Source organism: Protopterus annectens, chromosome 15.part0, assembly GCF_019279795.1.
Source record: "Protopterus annectens isolate FY-2018-M chromosome 15.part0, PAN1.0, whole genome shotgun sequence".
Lineage (NCBI taxonomy): Eukaryota > Metazoa > Chordata > Ceratodontiformes > Protopteridae > Protopterus > Protopterus annectens.
This window is the reverse complement of record NC_056749.1, coordinates 421,800,221-421,824,245: the sequence shown is the minus strand read 5'-3', so window position 1 is coordinate 421,824,245 and position 24,025 is coordinate 421,800,221.

Sequence of the window (24,025 nt, the reverse complement as noted above, 5' to 3'; positions counted from 1 at the left end):
ACATAAAAATATAGCCCACAGACTGGTGTTCAACCTGCAGACTTCACTGTTATATACATATCTGTTTGCTTGCAGGGGCACTTCTATAGAAAAATAAAAACACACTGAAGAGACAGTTGAATGCACTGAGTCAGTGGTGACTGTGTACAAATACTAGCTCAGAGCTAAAAGCACTTTAATCACTGTATCAGACAAGGAGAAATAAGAAAGGAAGGGAGATCAAAGATGACTTCCTTGAAGGCAGGGCTAGCCTTAGCTGAAATGGCGCACTAGGTGAAGTAGTGCTCCGGTGCTACTTAAGTCCCACCCACACCATACTCATGAAACACTCCTATTTGAGCCACACCCACAGGAAGGTCACTCCCCAAGAAAGCCACTCCAGTCATTTCCTTAAATTATTTAAATGCATAGGAAGAAAAATATACCTTGAAATGTAGTTAAACTGCAACTACCTTTGCGTACAGATTTCCTACTTTAAATACCAGAGCTGGATCAGGGTCAAATAGGCCCTAGACAGGGTAATAGGCTGCACCCCTGTTGCAGACCCTACTGCAGCAACTCCCTACCCCCCTATCAACAGCCCCCTCCTTAATCATTCCATTGTTTGGCTATTTTTCACCAGTTACCATGCACACTGTTCAAATCTATCAGCGTGCATACTGTTCTCTTATTTGCTTCTACAATGATTACAGATATTGAAATAAAATAGTACAAACAGATAGCCATTTGCTAAACAAACAATACAGTCTCACAATGAAAGCAGACAGCATGAGTAGTAAACTTCTCTGCCTTTGAAACTCACATTCATTGAAATGGCAAAACTTACATTCATTGAAACGGCATGAAAACTCACATTCATAGAAAATGTATCAGGCCAGTGGAGGATTAAGTTTACTTTTGGGCTGTTTTCAAACAATAGGCTCCTTGCACACATTTTTAGGACCATGCATGCATGTATTTATTCTTTGATTCACCTTCCTGATCATATTCAGTTATATTCCTTGTATAATACAGCACCACTTGTTAGAATGTGTTTTAAATTTGTAGTTTTAAACATTCTTTTAATAAACAATGAAACAAAATGTATGAACCAATAATGACAAAACTGCCCAATTCAGAAAATTTCTATCATAAAAGTCTACTCAAACTTCTGTCATTACAATCCCCCAATATCAGTAAATATGCACAATCTCTGCAGAAGTAAAAGCCATCTAAATAATTCCACATTAAAGAGATATGTAACTAATGAAGAGGTTGCAGCTAGCAGACAACTTTATAGTTCATTGTTTCATCTACAAGCAACGTGCCTGTTGCCCATGAGGAATAAACTGCCTATGTTACATTAAAAAAATGATAAGCTAGTAATATTGCCATAGGGAATGATGGCAAACTGACAACAGGTTTATAATTACTAGCTATCTCCTCCAAAGGAAGACATTCTCATAACTGCAGCATCCACCCCCTTTAAAGTACAACACAGTACAGTATCAGCAATTCATCTACATACTGTGGGAGTAGAACCCACAGCCTTCTGCATCAAAAGCAAGTATACTACCTGTTCTACTAACAATGCAAACAACCTTGATATAAGCAGCACTAAACTTCTGTTCCTCAGAAGCACTCGGCTCCTTGTAAAATCCACTTGACACTCAACTATATCTATCAACTTTGCAATACAAGAAATCTGGAAAAAGTCATAATTTATTGTGAATGAGGACAAAGGCCCAAGATCAGGGACACATTTTAAAAAATTGCTTTTATAATTTTAGAAAGTTGCTAGAATAAAATGCTTTGTGTTACCATGCATTTCCTGAAAGATAGGAAGACAAACTTAAATGGCTATCATTATTTAGTGAATTCAGTTCTCACTGATTTTCCAGAAAAACACAAATTATAAGAGGAACAGACTGAGCCAAACATTCCAGGCATTCTGTGAAAATCTGGACAGTTGAGAGCTATGGAACCAACTCCTTGTATCACAAGTGGTGGTATGGGTTGAGAATTCAGGCTCTTGTTTATTGTACCTAAAGTACAGGGTTTGAGCCTGTTTGACACTAAACAACAGGTATACTTAACTGGGGCATTACACACACACACACACACACACACACACACACACACACACACACACACACACACACACACACACACACACACACACGCACACACACACACACTGTCAGCAAAGAAATGTTGTCTCAGCCACAATAAACAACACCCCTTTCTTGAAAATGACGCAATAAACAACACCCCTTTCTTGAAAATGAGGCAGGAGGAACAGGAAGTCTGTGTGACAATGCACGCACATACAGGAAGAACAGGAGGTGATGCTATGAAACATCAGGCGGACCGCCCCTCTTGCCCCCACCCCCACTTAGCTATGCCACTGGTCGTGCCCCACCTCCCCCTCACCCTATGGGTTCTGGTGCCCTTCGAAAAGTAACTTAATTGTTTGTGTCTTTCGGCTTTTCCCAGTTAGGGGTCGCCACAGCGGAACTCCGGTCCGCTAATGATTGGCAGCAGATTTTTACATACTGGCTTGCTGGTCCTAACACACAACCTTCAATGAAGGAACGCCCATTTATGCATGTCGCTACACAGAAGACGCTCTAACTGAGAATCGAATGGGCAACGTCTAACTGTGAGGCAATAACGCTACCGCAGCACCACCACCACCGCAGTTCGAAAAGTAACTTAATTAAAATTAATAAATAAATACAAATTGCACCCTTTACAATGCTGGCCTGTATGGTGCCCTAGGCGGTCACCTAGTTCAACTATGCCTAAGGCTGTACAGCCTTCATGAAGTCATTTTTATGACGAAAATGTAAGTGGATGTATGTTGAAGGCATTTATGAAATACAAGTGTCTCTGTGTCCGTTTAGAATAAACTTGTTTAATTTGTTCAACTTTGCTGGCTGGAGTCATCCATCGTGAATACTGTTTATTGTTCTTGGAAGTAGAGAGTAAAAGCTGACCAGCAGGATGTCAGTGGGGGAGGGTTTATAGACTATAAGACTTGTTGTGTCTTTCAGCTTTTCCCGGTTAGGGATCACCACAGTGGAACTCCAGTCCGCTAATGATTGGCAGTAGATTTGTTTACATGCCGAGTTGCCGGCCCTGATGCACAACCTTCAATGAAGGTACGCCCATTCACGCATGCCTCCACATAGAAGATGCTCTAGCTGAGAATCGAACAGGACAACGTCTTACTGTGAGACGACAACGCTACCGCAGCACCACCACCACAGTTATAGACTATTGCTTACAAACTAAGACACTAAAGCACTTGTCTTCAGACTAGTTGGTATGCAGGCTAAAATGTACACAGAAGAGACTGGATGCCCAACACTTACTTAAAGCACAGAGCCAGAGGTGGTACAAAGTTTGAGTGGACTCATGCTGCCTTTTGGATGAGCCTACTGTGTGTGTGCTTTAGGGATGTGTCCAGTGAACCATGTAACTCCCTTGCACCCAGGTAGAGAGAGAGGGAAAGAAGGAATGTTCTGGGAAAGTTCACTGAATAGACTGTATAGCAGATTGGAGGAGTCAATGAATGCTAAGTGTTTGGTTCATAATATAAAAATGGCTTCACACAACACAGGGTTTGCCAGTCCCTCTCAATTTAATTTCGTATGACTTAGACTTTAATGAAGTAGGCAAAGGGAACCTATGAATGTGTTGTTTCTGTCTTCAACAAGGCCTTCACACTATCACAGGACATGGGTAAAAAAATTAAAATGTATGCGAGTAGGGTAAATTGATTAAATGAAGCAGAAGGTGACTGAAAACAGAGGCTGATTATTAACTTGTAGCTGTCAGTAAATTGTAAACAACGAAGTACCCTGGGGCTCCCTGCTGGGATCACTTATGTTTTACATCTCCATGTCAAATTTAAAAGCAGATTTGAAGGCCAAGCTCACATTATATGTTGACAACACCACAACTGGTATAGCAGTAATAGATACAGACTGCAAAAGATAATCTCCAGACTGGCCTGCAGAGCTGGCAAAGTGATCGCATATATAACAATTAGAATTCTATATATGTGATTTGGAAGGGTGAAATTTACTGAAAATACAATGTTCTGGCAAGGTGACCTTAAGCAGGAGTGAAAAGGACAAGGAAAATGATTAAAATACGTTAATAATCATCTCAAGATGGATCATATTAAGCTATAAAAGGGCAGTAACAGAATCCAAAAACATTTTGACATGAATAGCATACGCAGTGATTTCCAGAGATAATGATGCCATACTTCTATCGTACAAGGCTTTGGTAGGCTATGTCTAATATAATGCATACCTTTAGATGCCATACAAATTAAGGGAATTAAGATGCTAGGAAACATTCAGTGGGGTGTTATGAAAATATAAAGGGCATGCAGTGGTTGTGCTAAAAGTAGAAGTTTAAACATCAAGTCATATACAGCTAAAAGAGAAGGGATATGACTTATTCACATTTCACTGTGTGTGGGAGGACATAAGAGAAATGAAGATGAAAGGGAAGGACAGAGTATGAGAAAGGAACATGGATTGTAGCTACTGGAAAATGGGGAAATGTCAGTCTAGAGTTGCATAAATATAGCTTCACTCAGAAATGGCATATATTGTCAAGGCAGAGGTATAGCACATACCAGCAAAGAGTTTCAGTGTTATTTAAGACCGAACAAGGAAAGTATAGGATAATGTTATAGGAAGGTAGCTATATGAGGGTTAGCTATAGCAATAGGATAGACTGCAGACACCATAGATCTTCTGTCAGCAGCATGTTTTGCAATCTGAGATGTAATTCTGGCCCCTGTTCTTTATCTGCTTTCCTTTCTAACAGACTTTAACTACTCCTTAACTATTGTGCAGGTGATGAAGATAGCCATGATGGTCTTCCTATGCAGACAGCTGGCTACTGGTGGATAAATTTATCAGCTAGCCTCATTAACACCCTCATTCTGATTACAAACCTCACTGAATGTATTCCAGCTGCTGCAAATGAAGAGCAATGAGGAAATATTTACAGCAGGAGGAAGAGTTACCAACCTTTGGTACTAAGACAACTGTAGCTCATTTATGTAGGTTTGAAAACTGGTTAAAGGAATGCATGTGTTTACTGATATAATTTGGGAGGTAGTGCTATACAAGAATAACAGACTCTCATGAGCCTTAGATGATGGTAATCTAGAGCAGAAGAGCAGCTTGCTGTCCCTGATTGAATCAGTAGTTTTTTCCTTTTTTGGTGCAACAGTTAGTTAATGCCACACAATGTTTGGTTCTTCAGTATGGTTCTTGGATGGGTGCCTCCTGTGCAGAGTTTCATAACCCCTCAATGTCATTATGGGTTTTTTGATGGGTGCTTCTCTTTCTTCCCACATGAGATTGATATAGCAGGTAAACTGCTGATCCTTTAAACTGTGTGCAAGTATACATGCAGGTGTGTGTGTTTGTGTTTGTGTCTATGTCAGAGTAACAGACTAGCATCCTTTAGTTTTATTGCATTGTGCTTATTGCTGCCCGGTGCTTTGTTACTCCTCACACAGTGCTTTTCGTTGTTTACTTGTTTGGTTTTTGCACTGTTCCTCATCTACTGGTTATTGATTTCCTATAATTCAAACAAATGCACCAAAATTCACCAGCTACAAAATCTGACATAGTAAAACAGCAAAGAGCTAGGAACATAAAGAATATTGTGGAAAATTCGAAGAAAGTTGATGTAAACCCTAGGGTGGGAGCAGGCATGAAAAGATGTGGGACCTGTAATCAGTGTAAATACATTATACAGTATGGAAAAAGTCTCCATTACTTTGAATAATGTACTGAAAACTAAGATAACTTTCCAAGGGGGTAACTGTTCTATGAAGGGTCTAGTCTACCTGGCTTTTTGTGAAACCTATTCTGCATTTTACATTGGAAAGACGGAACAACCCCTAAAAAACATATTTATGAGCATTACTATGACATGGAGAAACAGAATATCAATAATGCTTTATACAGGCATAGGGTTTTATGTTCAGATATTAAAATTTTTAATTTTGTGATTTTAGAAAGGGTAAAATGTGATCCTAGAGCTGATGGCGAGCGCAAGAGAACTGAATACAAAGAAGTTATGTGGCAATTGAAACTCAATTCCAGACACCCCTAGGACTGAACAATGTTATTTCCTTGCTACAGATTTTAAACAGGAAAGCAGAAAAATTATAAATGATGAAGGTTACAACAAAATTTTAAAATGATCTGAAGAAATGTATTTATTTATTTTTTATTAGCAGGAGATAATAAGGTTTACACTGAAAACTTTGAAAATGCATTGGTCGACCGGCAGGTGGTCGAATGGCAGTTTTTAAGAAAGCAGAATGTTGAACCAAAATGTATCAACTACACTACATCAAATGGATAGAGTAGTTTGAGTATTTGGGTTCAACATTGTGCAGGCAGATCGCATTTCAATAAGGAACACGCAACTAGTCCATTTCCTTACTGTAGTGTGATCTTGAAGTTGGTATATTTAATGTGTAGGGGGGGCATAGCCCCCCTGCAAAATAGTAGAATTAACATACCACTCACTGTAGAGTGTAACGGTACATTAATGTGCATAGCAGGAGGTGATGTTGCTATGTCGAATATATTGAACTACGGATGTCAATGTATTCATTTTTGCCTTCGTTGCTGTTTCAGAATTCCGAATTCAGCACTTCAGGTCGACATTCTGAATGGTTGACCGAAGCAGATTTGGAATTTCAATAGTAAACTGATTATAACGTATTGTTCATTCTTTGATGTTTTTAGTATTGTACTAATTGTTTAATGAATTTTCAAACTGGTTTTCAAATTAAATGATGAACAAACCTATAAAAAGACTGTTGTGATGTAAACTATTTCTGATGAAGTCCTGTGTGGAACTATTACAGCTTATTGTAACTAATGATTTATATACCATTGATGTAAAAATATGAATGATGTTATAAGAAATGTTTTATTATTTTCTATGCATAAGGAAGATTACAACAATGTATTTTGTAAGGTTCGTGCCAATTGTGAAAAAATAAAAAAAAATGGAAGAACAAGAAGTTGCTAAAGGGTAAGACGCAATAAGATTCTGGCAATGCATTTCCTTTTCATAGGTTCATAGGTTCATACTAGGCTATCTGCCCTAGGGCATTTATAAGCCTAGCCAGAGTGTGTTTGGCTTTCCCCACCCATTTTAAATGAATTTTGCTATGCCCTTTTTCGAGGTTAGTATACTGTGCCTCTGTCTAACAGTGACACAGAAGTGATACCCGGGGTAAACCTACGATCTCCCATCCACTCATCAAGATTCCTCTTGAAGAGAGTCAATGAGGGACTCTGCCTAACCTGGACTAGGATTTTATTCCAGAGTGAAGGGAGCCTCTGGGTTATGAATCTGTCCCTCCAGCATGTCCTATTTATTTCAGTGCTGAGGTTCAAGTCTCTCGAGTGCGTAGCTCGATGGGATTTGGATTTTCTGAGGTGCAGCATGTCCATTAATTCTGGGTTGGACATGGCTTTATATGTCAGGCACATATTGCCTTTGAGCAGGCGGTATGCCACTGAGTAGAGCTGGAGTTTCTTTAACCAGGCAGCATATGGCATCTGTTTGTGCCCTTTGATCCTCTTGGTGAGGTACTTTTGGGGTCTTTCCAGTTGCTGCAGGTGTCTGGTAAGGTACATCCCAAAAGGGGCATTGTACTCAATTATGGGCCGGTTGAGGGATGAGTAAAGAGGCACGATGACCTCCCCTGATCTAGATGTGAATCCCTTCATGATTAGGTGGGCTGTATAAAATGTTTTTCTAACCGCTTTGGCCACGTGGTTTTCAAATGAGAGATTGCTATCAACTTGGGTCCCCAGGTCCCTAATTACTTCTTCCATACTTAATGGATTACCACCTATGTGGTAATTTGTGGGCACTTTGTTTTTGCCAAAGAGGATGACTATACACTTTTTGGCGTTTAGCTTGAGGCCATGGCTCTGGCACCAGTTGTCTGTTTCTATGAGGCCCTTTTGTAGGATGCTTGTGTCGGCTGGAGAGTCAATTATGGTGCCCAGTTTGCAGTCATCTGCGAACTTGGTCAGCCACAGTCCTTCCGTGTTGGCCTGTACCTCCGAGAAATATATACCGAACAAGAGAGGTCCCAGGACTGAGCCTTGTGGGACGCCACTTGTAACTGGTTTGGAGTCTGACATGGCTCCAGCAATTCTAACCATGTGGGTTCTGTCCTTGAGCCAGTTTGCAACCCATCTAGTGGCAAAGGGGTTTATATTTAAGCTGGTGAGCTTATCTATAATGCCCAAGTGGAGTATTGTATCAAAGGCTTTTGCAAGGTCCAGGTAGGCTGTGTGGACCACCTTCCCCTCGTCAATGGCCTTGGTGACTGTTTCAAAGAAATTGACCAGGTTTAAGAGGCAGGATCTGCCCTTAACAAAGCCAAACTGGGTAGGATCCAGTGTCTGTAGGTCCCCAATATCTTTATTTATGAGGTTCATGATGATCCTTTCCATAGCTTTGCAGACCAAGCTAGTCAGGCTTATGGGGCGATAGTTTCCAGGATCCGTTGAGGCACCACTTTTGTGGAGAGGGACCACTGTTGCTGTATGACACTCTTTGGGTACATATCCTGTAGTAAGGCTGAGATTGAACAGTAGTTTTATGTTTGGGTTTAGCTCTTCCTGGAGTTCATGTAGGACACAGCCCGGGACACTGTCTGATCCCATTGATACTGTGTTTTTTTGCTTTGGAGAGGGCGGCTCTTACCTTAGCATCTGAGATGTCAGTGAGGCAGCACTCTGCTGGGATAGATATTTGCCCTTTTGTTGGGGAGGGGGGGAGAAGTTTGCGCTGAACCTGTCAGCTAGGATGTTGGCAATGTCTGTGGGTTCGGTGTATTTTTTTGTCATTTTGGACTAATTCTTAGCATATCTGGGAATTCCCACACAGGTTCCTAACATAACTAAAGAAAGCCTTGTGATTATCCTTAGTGTCCTGTGCAATTTTTCTCTCGAAGCTGGCTTTAGATGATTTTATGAGTGCCCGTAGTTTTTTTCTAATACTGATTAGAGATGCCTTCCCTTTTTGGGATTTTGCTCTATCATGTAGTAGCTTCCTCCTTCTATTGTATAATTTGTTTATGGCTGGGGTCCACCAGACAGGACGCCTGCCTTTGGAGGATTGGGTCTTAGTTTTATTTGGGATTGCATGATCCATGCATTCCTGAAGGTGTTCATAGAATGCGTTTATAAAGGATTCTGCAGTCTGGGCCGTATTTTCCACAGGCCCGAGGGCTTTGAAGGATTCCACCTCAGTTTTGAGGAGTGTGAAATTTGCTTTAGAGAAGTTTTTCACTGTGGTTTTCTGGGCAGGGGGTGGGGTCAGGATGTGAATATCCAGTGAGATTAGTTTATGGTCTGATCTTACCAGTGAGGGATACACTTCTGGTCTGGAGCATAGAGCCCCCATGTTGGTGATGATCAGGTCCAGTATGTTTTCCCCTCTTGTGAGAGTGGTAACAAGTTGTTCCATAGCATTTGAGTTTATAAATTCTAAGAACCTTTGGGCTAGGGTGTTGGAGCTAGAGTAATGCTCCCAGTCTATGTTTGGGTAGTTGAAGTTGCCCGTTATAATGGTGTTTGGAGAGACCATCATATTTTCCAGTGTTCTCAGGAAGGCCGAGTGGGGTTCCTGGGTTTGGGAGGGTGGCCTGTAGCAGGCTATAAACTGGAAGGCAGTTTTACCCACTGTTAGTTGCACATGGATAGTCTCTGATCATTTGTGTAGTGCCACCAACCTGGAGGCATGGGTATCTTTGACGAATATTGATACTCCCCCTCCTTTTGTGGTTTGGTCCAAGTTTTGGGGCCGAAAAGCATGGTATGAGGTATAACCTGGTAGTGCTGGGGTGCTCTCGTGAGCCTTGAACCAGGTTTCTGTTACTGCACAGATATCGATCTTCTCCATGCTAAGGAGAGTTTCAAGTGCATGCATCTTGAGGTTTAGACTTCTGGCGTTGAGTAGCATTACTCTTAGTTTCTTATCCCTTGTGATACCTATGGAGGTGGGTTTGTCTTTTGAGCCTTGCCTAAAAAAGGCACTATGGGGGTGGCAAGAGCCTTTGCCAATATCCGAAAGCCCAGGGGTGACAGGTGCAAGCTGTCCCTAGCAAAGCATCGTGGCTTGTCGAGCATGTCATCCCAGGCTGACAGGCATTGGATCCCCTTTGAATGACACCAATACTTAAGCCAATTGTTGAAATTAATCATCTTGCCTTCGTATTGTGGCATCATTCTTGGTAAGGGTAAAATGCTACTCAAGGTCAGGGTCATACCGGCCTGGGCTACATGCTCAGAGAGCTCCTCTATGTCTCTTTTCATGTAGTCCAGGGAGGTGCGTCTCAGGTCATTCACACCAGCATGGACAATGACTGAGTCATATTTGTACTTGCCGTGGAGTGACCTGAGTGCTTGTGTTATGTGGTGGATCCTAGCGCCCGACAAGCAGCTCACCGTGACCTTCTCCTTGTTCAGACTGGTGAGCGGGCCGTCAGCGTGCCTGATGATAGAGTCACCTATTACAAGTGTTTCAGGTGTATTGTTTAGCCTTAAGGGCTGTGACTGTTTGACACACTGGCTTTGTGAGCTATGTGTTGCAAGTGTTTTGTTTTGGGGTAGCGGTTGCTTAAGAGTCTGCTTTGGAGGTCTCTGCTGCTTAGGCAGATTTTTATTTAGAGCCTCCGAGTATGTTTTTGTGTGTTTATGTGTTTGGTTTGCTGTCGTGGTAGGTCTATGTGAGACTGGAATTGTAGTGAGTGTGGTTTCATTCTCCTCCTGACTTGTTACGCCAGTACTGAGTTGAGAGAGCTTAGCCTCCAGTTTGGCTATATGGTTGCATCTCTCACATGTGTTGGAATTTGTTGGGAGGAGGAGAGGGTTGTCTGTGTACATGAGGCAGTTGTAACATTGCCTCAAGATTCCCAGATTCACCAGCTGGACCGGAGAGGAGATTGACAACTGACCTTTGGACATGCTAGAATAGTATTGAGAATTCCTTTATAATTGAAAAAAGGGCCAATAGGGAACAAGGTACTCAAGGGGAGTTTGTGAGGGTGTAGTGTTTTTAATTTTTAAGTGCTGACTTATATAATTGCTTTAGTGAGCAAGTGCCAGGCTTTAGAGTAGGAATAGGATGTTTATTATGAGAACTAGATCAGTTCTAAGGGAAAAAGTGAAGAGCAGACTTTGTGGAGCCGAGAATGGTTTAAACCCAATTAAGCGGCGCTGCCTGATGCTGTGCTATGCGTAAAATCACGCAAAGCCACGCCAAAGCGGGTTTTATGCAGGGGGACTTGAAAGAGCTAGAAATTGGCCCAAAATGGCCAATAGACTACAAGATTCTTGTGCTGGGAACACTCCTCCAGGGATAGATAGGCTGTTCTAAGCTCCCCACTGCCACTGGTAAACAAAGAAGCCTCCCTTTATCCAAGAAAGGAAATGGGCAACACAGGAACTTCCCAAAAGTCCAGAATACAGCAAAGCCTGTATTTGGACTACTCTAGGTCAGGAAAGATGGGAAACAAGGATAATTTGTTTTTCTTTTTTGCAACAAACAGCAGGAAAATGCAATAAATATGTAACACTTTTAGTACTAAACCACTTCTCAGTGAATTTTCCAATGTAGGGGGTGAAATTTCATCTAATAATAATAATATTCCAGTACATCATGATCGGATTAAGGGCTAGTTGGACATGACAACAGTGATGACAAGCCCTATGATGAAGGTGATAATTTTTTCAGTGCATTGGACCCTTTAGAATTTCCCTCTCTCCTGCAATCAGAAATGATAGAAAGTTATTTGCATCCTTTCAGAATGGAGCAAATGGACCCTTGAGCAAAATGGTATATACATCAGGAACACTCGGGGGGGGGGGTGCCCGCACAGGAAAGGGAGAATAAGAGGAAGGGGGAGGGGCAGGGGATCATGGAGGAATCAAAACAACCCTAGAACCTGAGGCCCCCTATTACTTATGAAAATGATTGTATTATTGCCAAACACAACAACTTTATACTTTATGACTATAGTATTTTGGATATAACAGATGAATATTGCTCATTATTTGAAAAGGGGTTTACCTTTGTTCCCTCGGTACTCTATACTCCAATTGATGCCCTAAATGAATTCAAATTATATAAAGGGAAATTAAATTTTACTAATCAATTCCAGGACCAGTAAAATTATAAATTAACAGAGTTAAAAAAAGTTTGGCTATGCCTGTTATGAATGCAACAGTACAAGTTTCTTCCAACATATGTGAACAAGAGCTTTATAAAATTTTTCAGCTCAGATCATATGAGGATGAGAAAGTACAACTTACCAAAAAGTCAATACAAATTATTGTATGAACATATGAACTAAGAAACAATTCCTCAATAAGAATTATAAAGCCAGATAAGGTAGATGGAATCGTTATATTTGACAATCTGAATTACATTAGTGAGGTGATGAAAATTCTTTATGACAATGACAAATACTTAATGGCCTCTAGGAATGAGGTTCATGTGCCTTATATTAAAATTGATTGGTACCTAGATGATGGCTTGTTACATTATTTGTTTTATATTAACATATACAATTTTAAAAAAAAGTTAAACCCTTTATACCAAGCATATTTGGTATACCTAAGGTACATAAAAATAGAACACACAGGACTTCAGGGATCATAAACAATGTAGAAGAAAGGCAGCTTCAGTTCAGTTCGTCAAAACAAGATACTTTATTTGGTAAGCACTTTCATGGGAATAGCTCCCACTTCTTCAGACCATTCAATAAAATACATTTAAAACAACATCATTTATATAGGGAAACTTAATTAGTGTCAATCAAATCATGGCCATCCCATTTTCCAGTCTTAAAGTGATAAGCATACCCTAATATTTTCTTATTCAAATTTCATTCATATAAACCTTCCTCTCTAAATGCATATATAGAAAAAAGCATATATATTTGAAAGATATGTATGAACTACATAGATTACAAATGCATCTATAATTTATCAAATTCTATAAAATATCTTTCATTATCACAGACTCATAATAATCCCAAAATTTTTTACACAAATGTATGTCAGATTATATGTAAAAAATGTATGTAAATAAATATATTAAATCTATTTATGTCATACAAATACTACAGGGGTAGCAGTCTAAATGATAGAGTCCCCCTGAAGCCCATTTTGAAGAATAGGAGTATTCATAACTAATTGGATGTATTCTATTCCTATTGTTATGTATTTTATTGTTAAACTGCATTTTTATTGTTAGTGTAAATTTTAGTAGTATTTTTGGTGGATATTACTAATTAAATTAGGGTACTTTAATCTTTATGCAATTGTATATGTTACTAAAGTATTACATATTGTTTCCAGGAAAATACAGATATGACTGATGCAATATAACCATTTACAGTAAGTCTGTCTTTATATGTGAATCCCTTAACATATCAGAAGATTATATATAAAAAGGCTATGTCTATGGAATCAGTTTTTGTTAGCCTGAAGATGTTAAGTGGGTTTACAAAATGGTTAGTAACAGTATTTTTACATTTCTGTTCATTACTGATTATGGTTTAACAAATTATTATTATTATTATAGTGTCAGAGTTCATTCCATTTTGTGCTTTCTAAAATCTATTTCCTTATCCCTTTGTGGGTCCTGGCTCTCCTTTTATATGTGAACTATATTCTTCTTTAAAAGAAATCCCAAAGTAGTTACATTTTGGATCACTACTTTCCTCACCTCACATACCACTGAACTGCTATAATTTACATGCAGCACTGTGATTTTTGTGCTCTGATTTAGACATGGTCCTTCTGAATTTATCAATAAACTTAGCAATGATAGAACTGTTTAAGGGTACTTACATTATTACATAACTGAATTAAGCCTGAAGAAGGATTCCTTTTCACAAGCTAAACATGTGCTACTATTATTAGAAGACATCCTGCTCTGAAAAATAAGAACCTGCTCCTCTTTCTATCCCTTTGCTATGATTTTTGAAGCCAGTGCTAAGATGTTTAATGTTTAAATGTTGAAAAGTATGTCCCATCAGAAGCACAAAGATTCAAATAACATACTGATCACAAAGACATGAATGTAAAGTTCACTTTGACATGTTTTCAGTTTTAGGAGGGATCCAGCCCCTTATGTTTCCCAAATATTTTAATGAAACTAGTCAATCCATTCTTAAAATAATCTATGAAACTGGCTGCTGTACTTCTTTTCATCTTCATAATGACTCTTTACAATTCTCCAAACATTCATTGCCTTGCCACTCTCATCCAAACACAAGTCTAAGTTAGGGAAATAAGCAATTATTAACTTCTTTGACAAACTGCAATTCAAGTAGCTTTCATGTAAGTTAGTTGAACTTAACATTTTCAGAGGAAGATGCACAGAGGAATGATTAATGTTAGTAAATCATCCAGAGATGGTTCCATTAAGTCCATGAACCATCTCAAATTTCACTGGTAATACATATAAATGTCAGCTGTGAACAATGTGGACTTTCACAATAAAACTAGAAACAATCATTTTTGCAGGGGATGCAAAACACCCTGCAATCTCTTCACCTCTTATCTCTAACCTTCAGGCTAAAAGTAAACGTCCTTACCCCTACAGCACATTGATCTCATCGAAAACACTTGCTATTCAGTGGTGCTGTGATTTAGCTAAGTCTAACCAATAAATACGTTTCAAGTTAAATTCAGATTAAGGAAATGCCCATTTCTCTTTCTGCTATATCTCATCCAAACTACACACCCTGTATAACAATTCACAGATGAAATTCCCTGAAAATAACAACTCAAGTGGATGTGTTTATGTACTCAATCTTGTACAGTTTGCAGGCAGACACAACACATAGTTAACAAAATTTATTTTTGTAAGGTACAAACCTCTACGTTCTCTGTGTGGGGGTCTTTGTCCTCATCCTGTACTTATTTTTCTCACTCAAGGTCACTGCACCTTGGAAAATGAGAGATTACTATAACACATAAAAAGTACCTGCCTCAGTCACTCTTTGCAATCACTATCTCACTATGAGGCTCTGAGTTTGGAGAAAACAGGTATTTTGAGCATTTACACATTATAATCACATGAAGTAACCATACACATGCAAGCAAGCAGTCATAGAAGCAAGAAAGTTCAAGATTCGGCATCCTGCAATAGTAGTGCACCCACCAGAGATGTGTGAAATTTGACAAATGATGGTTCTGCATCTGATTGGCATCTGTGTCATTTTTTTCACTGTTATTCTGATCTGCAGAATGGTGGTATACAACCTACAACAAGCCACATACCTTTGTACAGATACTCCCCCTACACGATCCAAATCTAGAATCAACAATAGACACTTATCCCTGATTGATTAACCATAGGTTCATAGGGTCATAGTTTAGTACTAGGCTAAATGCCCTTGTGGGTCATTTTTAAGCCTAGCCAGTTACCCCAAGTGAGAATCAAACCCTGCACCTTGTGTCTGTAAGGTAAACACCTTAACCATTATGCCAACCCCCCCCAAAACCAAGGTTTTGCTGATACTTCAGAGATCAAGTCATTACCACTAGCAATGAAAGCAGGAACTGAAATGTGAGCAGCTAAAGCAGTCATTTTATAATCAGATAAAACTTTTCAAGCTTCATAACTAAGACAAACGCAGCTGTTACTGACAATTCCAGTCTAAGCTGGATGATCTAGAAACCAAAGCAATATAGGAAAAGTTTACAATTTATTTGGCATTGATAAAAAAGATAAGCGTGGCAACAATGCAACACACTTGGAAAATTATTCTCTTCTGTGGTGACACACTCCCTTGCAATCTGTATAAATAGAGCACACAGATTTGTAAGACCCACTTCATCAACCCATCATTGTGACACTGATCAATTACAATGACAAACAGTGTGGCCACTGAAGGCAAATACTTTCTGACAAAATGATTTCAGGTACAACATGCCACCACTTGCCAATCATAAAAGTGGACATGTAGACCTTTTTCTTTTCAACAAAAGAAGCTTGCAGTGAAACAGTTAATTCAGATCCTTACTTCAGGTATACCCATCAGAGCATGTAAGTAAACAAGACCTCGAAACCACCAAGATAACCAGTCTGAAGTGGATGATACTCCACATCTAGCTTTAAACCTCCATAACCCAAGGGTGATGTGCTTAAACATTTTCAGGAGCATGTAAGCAAGGTAAAAAGCTTCATGAAAGGTGGACTAAGAACAAAAACCTTTCTCCATGAATTAAGAATGCATGTACTTTACAAATGTATCCTTATGCCTGCATGTTGACAGCATGACTCCCCAGTAGCAGAGGTACTGCCCTAGTAGGTCTTCCTTATGTGTTGTGTCTATACACAGCTCCTCATTTCTTTGCTCAGCACCCAGACTTGACTGCTTTCACATGTAAGACACTTTAGTTATGTATATAGACTGCATTCATAGTTTGCCACAACTTTGTCACTGTATGCATTAAGTTTATGACTTATTAATGTAGCTGTTATAGTGGTTTGTTTTTCTCTTTTTCCTTTTTCAGTAGTTAACAAGCTGATTGTATTTAATTGTTTGTTACTTTTTCTCTTGTATTTCTCATTTATTTGCTACAATTTCTTACTTCTTAAGAGTTAACCTCATGACAGTAAATGCTTGAGATTTAAACTCTGCAACCAAATGATATAATTTTCTCAGGTTTACAACTCAGAAAAATGTAGGCATTAATCATGCACAGGTGTTACCTGCATTCCCCATGTAATGAATGGTCAGGAATATATATTCAAAACTCATCCAGTACGACAGTGGTACACTGATGTCTGTTAAAGGCAGACTAAACTGGTCATTGAAGTATCACCACCATAACAGTTGCAAACATACTCTGCATTTTCAGTCTATAAATGTATATTTAATACAAAATTCAGTTATGGGAAGTTGAATGTTTTCTGATTATGCACCATTATCTCTAAACAAGTCAACAAGATCCTGAAAATGGATACTGTGATGGTTAACTCTAATCATTTATAACAATGGATCCAGCCCAGATATACAAGGCTGTGTAGAGAAATAGCACTAGAAAGTCGGTCATTAACGGGTATCTGGGATACTATGAAACAGGTGACCTTCTCTTAGATTAATTTCTTTGCAAGGCAGAAGGTAAGACAGTACAACAACCATTTGTCTTATTTAGAAAATAAATTAATGAAACTGCAGTTAACATGATCCACAGATAACCCTGAATGGCAACCTGAATATCTATAGGCGTAATCACTTTTATACTGGAAAAACATTCTTCAACTAGTATTTCTGCAATGAAACTAAGAAACGTTACTCATATGTCAGGTATGGTCAAGTCACTAGCAGTAAAACTTGGGGTTCAAACAGCTGGAGGTTTGATTAGGCATAAGGGAACCTCAAACAGGGAAAGTAGAACATTCTGAACAACCGCATCTACAAGTTTTTAAGAGATATTTTGCAGAACTGTATAAAACCCCTTTCAGTCCTCCAGATAAAATCTTTTTTTAGAAGAGTGACATTACCCCAATTACCTACTGTTCAAAAACAAAATTTTTCAGCCCCCAGTTAATAAAGAATTTACAAACATTTTGAAAAAAAAAACTCTAAAAGAAAAACTCTAAAATAAGATAATGCATCAAGTCTTGCTACTTTGGCCTTGGAAACTCAAGGTCTGAATTTATGGAAACATTTTCTTATGAAAATGTTATGATTAATCAGGTTCTGAAAGGAGATGATTGTCATAAAAGTTGGAAAAACTTTAATTTCCCTTATATTGAAGCTAAGGAAAAGACCTTCTGTCTCCAGCATCCTATCTCAGAGCTAAACTCTGATTATAAGTTATTATGCTGATATTGGTACACAGGCTAACTAAGTGGCATAAACATTAATTCTTTCTGACCAAGAGGACTTTATTGCTAGTGTGAGGCCTCAGACTATACTATGAAAACTTTGCATGTATTGGATAATGCCTTTGATAATTTTGAGCTTTGATGCCAAAAAAGCTTTTGACAGAGTTGATTGACAAGTTATTTATTAAGCTTTACTCCATTCTGATTTTCCCAGAAAATGTATTAAGTAACTTGATAGACTGTATGCAGGTGCTTTAACTAGCATTAAACCTGGAGGATTGAAAGCCCCCTTCCATAACCATTTTCAGAGAGAGCAGACAGAAGTGTCCCCTCTCCCCTGTCCCCTTTGATATTTGCTTTATACATAGATCCCTTTGCTTTCAAACTGCAACCATACATTTCTGAGTTCTTTTACTGCTAATTTCATTTTACACAATGTTTGTTGGAAGAAAATATGATGCCCCTCAGGTGAAAGGTAACCACATCAGCCACCAGGTGTGGGAATAAGGCTGTTAGGGAAAAAGAGAAAAATTACAATGGCTGCATGCAAGATGGCTTAATGTCAGCAGACAGAATTGAGAAAAAAAATCAGTCACATAAGCATCCATTACTGACAATGTAGTGCAGCATTTTGGTGGTGAGTGTGCCGTCCATTGGGAAGATGTTAGACTGAGGTCCTGTTTACATGAGCCGGTGGTAGCTTAGGTGGATGTAAAGGATCCTATGCCACTTATCAAAATGAGTAGGGATATTAAAATCCACAAAAACAAACAAAAATGTATACAAATACAAATCTATAGAGTAAATTATATGGAAATACAGCTGTATAGATTAACATGCAGACAACTGTAGAACTGTAGATTGTCCACCCCCCTTTTTTGATATGCCAATCAAACCATATATAAACTCAAAAAATAGGCAGAAAAATAATGTTTCACCCTAAACCTTTTTGCCATAACCAAAAACAAAGGCATGAAATAACATCACTCAGGTTCCACTTTTTTTTAAACAGTTTTTTTACCTAGCAAGTCATATAAACCAAAGTCCTGGCATAACATCTTTATTAATAGCTTCCATACAGCGATGCCTGGGAGTGTCATAATCACCATACAAAATATTTTGCAAACTTAAACATTTAAGCCCATAAAATGAGAAACATTTGTAGAAAACTCAAAACCCTTCTAGATATTTACATGTCTGAAAAAGCATGCATGGCATCCTCCTCTACACCACAGCGTTAACATTTCCTTTTAGCTTTAGCAAGAAGTTTATTCAAGGAAAGCTGCCAAAGAAGATCTTCTTATGCAGGTCTACCAGCATAAAGATGACACCAGTGTCTGGTGCCAACTAACTGTTTATTAGTTAATGAAACATACCAATCTTCCAAATATAAATCATCCACAATCCCTTTATTCCAAAGTTGCCTGTGTTTATCTAAGTTCATGATATTCCAAAAATAATGATCCTGCCAATACATATGAAGCCCTAAATATTTACCATGCCTATTATGAATGGATAATAGTACAAAAAAAAGAAAGAAAGAAAATGTAGAGGAAATGAGAAAAACACATGGATGAACTAACTGTAATCCACCTTTGGAAATCCTATTATAAATAACAGGCCAATTCACAAGGTTGAATTACCCCACCCCCAAGAAAAGGAAAAATATATTTAGCACTTGCCTTTCCTGCTGAATCATTAGTAAATTTTCACTGAAGAGGTAATCCTCACAGAAACATTCCTATGCATTAATCATGCACAGGTGTTACCTGCATTCCCATGTAATGATGGGTCAGGAATATATATTCTTTCAGTCTATAAATGTATATTTAATACAAAATTCAGTATGGGAAGTTAAGTCAACAAGATCCTGAAAATGGATACTGTGATGGTTAACTCTAAACGTTTATAATAATGGATCTGTACCAGATGGCAAGGCTGTGTAGAGATATTGAAGCTAAGGAAAAGACCTTCTGTCTCCAGCATCCTATCTCAGAGCTAAACTCTGATTATAAGTTATTATGCTGATATTGGTACACAGGCTAAGTGGCATAAACATTAATTCTTTCTGACCAAGAGGACTTTATTGCTAGTGTGAGGCCTCAGACTATACTATGAAAGCTTTGCATGTATTGGATAATGCCTTTGATAATTTTGAGCTTTGATGCCAAAAAAGCTTTTGACAGAGTTGATTGGCAAGTTATTTATTAAGCTTTACTCCATTCTGATTTTCCCAGAAAATGTATTAAGTAAATTGATAGACTGTATGCAGGTGCTTTAACTAGCATTAAACCTGGAGGATTGAAAGCCCCCTTCCATAACCATTTTCAGAGAGAGCAGACAGAAGTGTCCCCTCTCCCCTGTCCCCTTTGATATTTGCTTTATACATAGATCCCTTTGCTTTCAAACTGCAACCATACATTTCTGGGTTCTTTTACTGCTAATTTCATTTTACACAATGTTTGTTGGAAGAACATATGATGCCCCTCAGGTGAAAGGTAACCACATCAGCCACCAGGTGTGGGAAGAAGACTGTTAGGGAAAAAAGAGAAAAATTACAATGGCTGCATGCAAGATGGCTTAATGTCAGCAGACAGAAGTGAGAAAAAAATCAGTGACAAAAGCATCCATTACTGACGATGTAGTGCAGCATTTTGGTGGTGAGTGCCGTCCATTGGGAAGATGTTAGACTGAGGTCCTGTTTACATGAGCCGGTGGTAGCATCGGTGGATGTAAAGGATCCTATGCCACTTATCAAAATGAGTAGGGATATTAAAATCCACAAAATCAAACAAAAATGTATACAAATACAAATCTATAGAGTAAATTATATGGAAATACAGCAGTATAGATTAACATGCAGACAACTGTAGAACTGTAGATTGTCCACCCCCCTTTTTTGATATGCCAATCAAACCATATATAAACTCAAAAGACAGGCAGAAAAATAATGCTTCACCCTAAACCTTTTTGCCATAACCAAAAAACAAAGGCATGAAATAACATCACTCAGGTTCCATTTTTTTAACAGTTTTTTACCTAGCCTGCCATATAAACCAAAGTCCTGGCATAATAACTTTATTAATAGCTTCCATACAGCTATGCTTGGGAGTATCATAATCACCATACAAAATATTTTGCAAACTTAAACATTTAAGCCCATAAAAAGAGAAACATTTGTAGAAAACTCAAAACCCTTCTAGATATTTACATGTCTGAAAAAGCATGCATGGCATCCTCCTCTACACCACAGTGTTAACATTTCCTTTTAGCTTGAGCAAGAAGTTTATTCAAGGAAAGCTGCCAAAGAAGATCTTCTTATGCAGGTCTACCAGCATAAAGATGACACCAGTGTCTGGTGCCAACTAACTGTTTATTAGTTAATGAAACATACCAATCTTCCAAATATAAATCATCCACAATCCTTTTATTCCAAAGTTGCCTGTGTTTATCTAAGTTCATGATATTCCAAAAATAATGATCCTGCCGATACATGTGAAGCCCTAAATATTTACCATGCCTATTATGAATGGATAATAGTACAAAAAAAAGAAAGAAAGAAAATGTAGAGGAAATGAGAAAAACACATGGATGAACTAACTGTAATCCACCTTTGGAAATCCTATTATAAATAACAGGCCAATTCACAAGGTTGAATTACCCCCACCCCCACCCACCCCCAAGAAAAGGAAAAATATATTCAGCACTTGTCTTTCCTGCTGAATCATTAGTAAGTTTTCACTGATGAGGTAATCCTCACAGAAACATTCCTACGATTCCGGATATTGGCAAAGGCTCTTGCCACCCCCATAGTGCCTTTTTTAGGCAAGGCTCAAATTCTAAACCTACCACCCTAGAACACAAAAAAGGAAAAAAACTAAGGGTAATGCTGCTCAATGCCAGAAGTCTAAATCTCAAAATGCAAGGCCCTTCTCAGTATGGAGAACATCGATGTCTGTGCAGTGACAGAAACCTGGTTCAAGGCTCCTGAGAGCACCCCAGCACTATCAGGTTTTACCTCTTATCATGCTCGCCCCAAAATCCGGACAATACCAAGAAAGGAGGGGGTATCCATATTCATCAAAGACACCCACACCTCAAGACTGGTGGCAACGCGATGCATCGGAGACCATCCAGGTGCAATTAACCATAGGCAAGACTGCTCTGCAAATTGTAGCATGTTACAGGCCACCCTCACAAACTCAGGAACCTCACATGGCCTTCCTGAAAACACTAGAGGGATAAATGTATCACCAAACACCATCATACTAGGTGACTTCAATTACCCTAATATAGACTGGGAACACTACTCAAGCCCAAACACCCTAGCCCAAAAGTTCCTGGAATTCATAAACTCAAATGCCATGGAACAACTAGTCACCATCCCCACAAGAGGAGAAAACATACTTGATCTCATCATCACGAACATGGGAGCACAATGTTCAACACCGAAGTATACCCCTCACTGGTGAGATCAGATCACAACTAATCTCGCTGGAGGTCCTCATCCCACCCCACCTGAAATAAAAAGACCACAGTAAAGAACTTCTAAAGCCGACTTCACACTTCTAAAGACTAGTGTGGTCTCCTTTAAGGCCCCGAGCCGACGGAAAACAGTACTCAAGCCGCTGAATCACTTACAAATGCCTTCTACCAGCACCTGCAGGACTGCATGGATAAGGCAATCCCAAGCAAAACAAAGACTCTTTGTACCAAAGGCAAGCATCCACTCTGGTGGACCCCAGCCATAAACAAACTCTACAACAAAAGGAGGAAGCTACTACAAGATAGAGCAAAATCCTTAAAAGGTAAGACACCCTTGATCACTATAAGTAAAAACTAAGAGCTCTCATAAAATCATCCAAAGCAAATTTTGAGAGAAAAATAGCTAAAGACTCAAAAGACAATCATAAGGCCTTCTTTAGCTATGTTAGAAACCTGGGAGGAAACTCCCAGATATGCTCAGAACTAGTTCATAATGATGTGAAGATTACTGATCCTACAGACATTGCCAACATACTGGCTGACAGGTTCAGTGCAAACTTCTCCCCCTCCCCCAAAAGGAGAGATATCTATACCAAGCGATTGCAGCCCCCAAACATCTCCAACGCCCAAGTGAGAACTGCTCTCTCCAAAGCAAAAACACAGCATCCATGGGACCTGATGGTGTCCCCGGCTGTGTGCTCCACGAACTCAACGAGGAATTAAACCCACAGCTAGGACAGCTGTTTAATCATAGTCTTACCTCTGGATATGTACCCAGGAGTGGCGCACTGCAACTGTGGTCCCACTTCACAAAGGCGGTGCCTCCACCGACCCTGGAAATTACCGTCCCATTAGCTTGACAAGCCTTATCTGCAAAGCCATGGAGAGGATCATAATGGACCTCATAAATAAAGACATAGGAATTTGCAGACTTTGGATCCATCCCAGTTTGGCTTTGTCAAAGGCAGATCATGCCTTCTAAACTTGGTTGACTTTTCAAACAGTCACCAAAGCCATTGATGAGGGAAAGGCAGTCCATACAGCCTACCTCGATCTGGCTAAGGCCTTTGATACAATACCCCACTGGTATCATTGAAAACTCATCAGCTTAAATGTTAACCCATACATCACAAGATGGGTTGCAAACTGGCTGAGTGACAGAACCCACAGGGTCAGAGTTGCTGGCGCCATGTCAGACTCAAAGCCTGTCACAAGTGGTGTACCACAGGGCTCAGTCCTGGGCCCACTCTTGTTTGGCATCTACTTTTCCAAGTACAAGCAAACACAGGAGGGTTATGGCTGACAAAGTTTGCAGATGACTGCAAACTGGGCCATAGTAGAAAACACATCTGACACAGATATCCTTCAGAAGGGTCTCACAGAAACGGATAACTGGTGCCAGAGCCATGGCCTAAAGTTAAATGCCAAAATGCATAGTCATACCCTTCGGGAAAAACAAGGTTACCTAGCTACCAAATAGGTGGCAATCCACTGAGTACAGAAGAAGTTATCAGGGACCTGGGGACCCAGGTTGATAGTAGTCTGTCATTCGACACCCATGTAGCTAAAGTAGTTAGGAAGACCTTCTACATTGCCCACCTTATCATGAAGGGATTCTCAT